The 3,320-nt window shown below is 40.2% G+C and overlaps 1 pseudogene; it reads right to left on the bottom strand.

Moving 5' to 3' along the window:
- Positions 1–1,697: 1,697 nt before the first annotated feature.
- On the bottom strand, positions 1,698–2,709 carry LOC131743930 (zinc finger protein 396 pseudogene; annotated as a pseudogene).
- Positions 2,710–3,320: the final 611 nt, after the last annotated feature.

Here is a 3,320-nt window from a genome sequence, read left to right as displayed (position 1 = left end):
ATGTTGGGTGCATAAATATTTACAATTGTTATATCTTCTTCATGGATCGATCTCTTGATCATTATGTAGTGTCCTGCTTTGTCTCTTGTAATGGTTTTTATTTTAAAGTCTATTTTGTCTGATATGAGAATTGCTACTCCAGCTTTCTTCTGATTTCCATTTGCATGGAATATCTTTTTCCATCCCCTCACTTTCAGTCTGTATGTGTCCCTAGGTCTCAAGTGGGACTCTTGTAGACAGCATATATATGGGTCTTGTTTTTGTATCCATTCAGCCAGTCTGTGTCTTTTGGTGGGAGCATTTAATCCATTTACATTTAAGGTAATTATCAATATGTATGTTCCTATTACCATTTACTTAATTGTTTCGGGTTGTTCTTGTAGGTCTTTTATTCTTGTAATACATACAGAGTTTTATTAAGAATCCCTGGAAAGGGGGACATTATGTTATATATTGTCAGAATACTTGCAACTCATTTACTAAGAATGCATAAGACCCTGAAAAGGTTGTCCTGTGATGCCTGAAACATGTTCACAGCTGATTTATGCCAGAACAGAGGCCATGAAGAACTCTGAAGGATAGTCATCAGCTGTTAAGGGTTCTCATTTCCAGGTAAGTACGCTTCTCCATTATGTGCTGCACTTACCAGGTAACATCAGTCTTGTTTGGACAGTCTTTTCTTCATCTTCCTTATTTCTTTATGTTAAGGTGATCATCAACTTTATATAAGCACCCACAGATAACTGTTCATTATTAGAACACTCATCATATTTAGGCCACTTCCTGAAGACATGTAGAGCAAATCTTAATGCTTTCACTGAGATATTTCCAATATAAATTGTAAAAGAGACAATTTTTTTTTCCTACACAGGAAATTACTTAGTATCATCAACAGTATATATAGATGATATTATACATCAACTATACTTCAATTTTAAAAATTGAAACAAAACAGTATGTAGGTTCTCAGGTTTTCGTAAGAGATGAGTAAAGTCCGTTTATTCAACTGCTTCCTAACAATGACCCTGGACACTTCAGCTTAGGTCTTGAGGTACATATTCTTTTGGGTGTCTTCAATCCTATTCTCATACTTTGAATCTGGTAACAGGAAATTTATTTTACTTTATTATTATTATTTTTGGCCACGCCATGGGACTTGGAAGATATCAGTTCCCTGATCAGGGATTGAACCTAGGCCTGCAGCAGTGAAAGCTTGGAGTCCTAACCACTGGACTGCCAGAGAATTCACAGGAAATTTTTTTTTTAAACTGATTTAATCTTTGGTCTAATAACTCCAATGTGTAAGTAATGAAATGGAGAATATCCACTTATATACTAACTCACACACTCCTTCTCAACAGGGAAAACGTACTTGCCTAAAAAGGAACATACTAGTTCATTATTTGTGTTAATAATGGAAACAGTAGAACATGTCTGAGAGTATCTTTTCAAGAGTTGCACTAGGGATGGAAATCCTATTTAAGCTTTAGAATCTCAATCATCTGAACTGACACTGTACTGAAAAGGAGAAAAGAAAACAATGCTGACAGAAAATATTCTACATTCTCTCCTGTGGCTTTTACAACCTTTGAAAGGAAATTGGTGCCCACTGAAACTACTGATTTATACTAAAGGAGTATTTGTGCCTTGTGCCTGCTCCCCTGTTGAAAATGTTCTCAGTAAATGCTTTGACTCCCTCATAGCACTGATGGGACTTTTTCTCCAGCATGTTTTTTCCTATGTCTGAAAAGATTCAAGATCTGACTAAAGGCTTTCCCACATTCATGACATTTGAAGGGTTTCTCCCCAGTGTGGATTCTTTGATGTTGAATCAAGATTGCACTTCGGCTGAAAGCCTTTGCACACACATCACATGTATAAGGTTTCTCTCCACTGTGGATCCTCTGATGTAGATTAAGGGCTGAGCTCTGACTAAAGACTTTCCCACATTCATCACACTTGTGTTGTTTTTTTCGAAGACGGTTTCCCTGTCTTCTTTCAAACTTTCTATCTTGTTCACAAGTTCCTCTAAATGTGAAACTCTGGGAAGCATTCATTTGAAGAGTGTTAGAAACTTTGTAATGCAGTTCTTTGCCTGAAGAAGTCTTTCGCCTCGAAGCTGATTTCATATTTATAGTTCCAGTGTCTCTATCATTTTGTCTTAAGGTGTGAAGCTCCTTCGATGCCCACTGCAGTTGCTTTTTTGTGGGCTTATGCTGGCTACGTGGTGTCTCCTGAGTGATTTCACAAGTTGGTAGCTTCTTTGCAAGCATTTCGTCCAAGAAAGACCAGTTCAGCTGCCCTGTCATGCTCTTTCTCCAGCTCCTCCAGCATCACCACGGCTTCCTCTCCACTCTCTGGTCAGTTCTCTTGAAACCAGGCCTGCAGCTCCTCAGGCAACATGGCCAGGAACTGCTCCAGCACCAGCAGCTCCAGGATCTGCTCCTTGTTGTGCACCTCTGGCCTCAGCCACTGACAGCAAAGCTCCCGGAGCCAGCTCAGAGCCTCCCGGCGCCCAGGTGTCTCCTGGTAGTCAAACTGCCTGAACTGCTGGCGGTAGGTCTCTGAGCTGTAGTAGCTGCTCCAGTGGCGGCTGGAGGCTATATTACAGGCCTGCCCTCCCTCTTCCACCTTCATTACCAGCATGCAGTCAGGGTCCCCTGAAGTTTGTGGAAGGAGTTTTGATGTTTCTCTCAATTTTGCAGACATTTGGACTGGGAATAGCTCAGAACTGCTAAGCTTTAATCTTCAAGAAGGTTAAACTCTCCTTATGGACACTCCTCCTCTGCTGAGCCTGCTCCTGACGGTCCCGGGACACCTTCCTCAACCACACGGCCCCGCTCCCGGACAGGGACCCGACTCCGCAAGACCACAGGAGGAGAATGCGAGAGTAGATCTTTAAAGTTCTCATCACACACACAAAAATTGTAACTACGTGAGGCGATGGTCAACTAAACTTATTGTACAATATATACACATATAACCTTATAGTTATATATAGTTCACAATATAGACATATATAATATTATTATGCTGTATGCCTTAAACAAGTACAATGTTATATGTCAAGTTAAATGATTGATTAATTAATTAAAATTAAATGAAAGAGTTAGTTAGTAGACTGCAGGCTTAAACTATACCAGTAGGAGTAGAGGGATGGGATAGAGAAGATAATGATCTCACAGTGTGATTCACTGCTTGGGCGATATCTTGAGTTACTGTGGTCAGTCTGAGAGTTGTCTTTTAGGAGGCACGTTGATAAACTAGAATGAGTCATGAGGACAATGTCATGTTGTTGTAGAGCTTGAGAACCCTGCTAC

This window comes from Kogia breviceps, chromosome 17 (assembly GCF_026419965.1).
Source record: "Kogia breviceps isolate mKogBre1 chromosome 17, mKogBre1 haplotype 1, whole genome shotgun sequence".
NCBI classification, from domain to species: domain Eukaryota; kingdom Metazoa; phylum Chordata; class Mammalia; order Artiodactyla; family Physeteridae; genus Kogia; species Kogia breviceps.
Note: the sequence above shows the minus strand (reverse complement) of the source record. Positions and strands in the feature narration are given on the sequence as shown.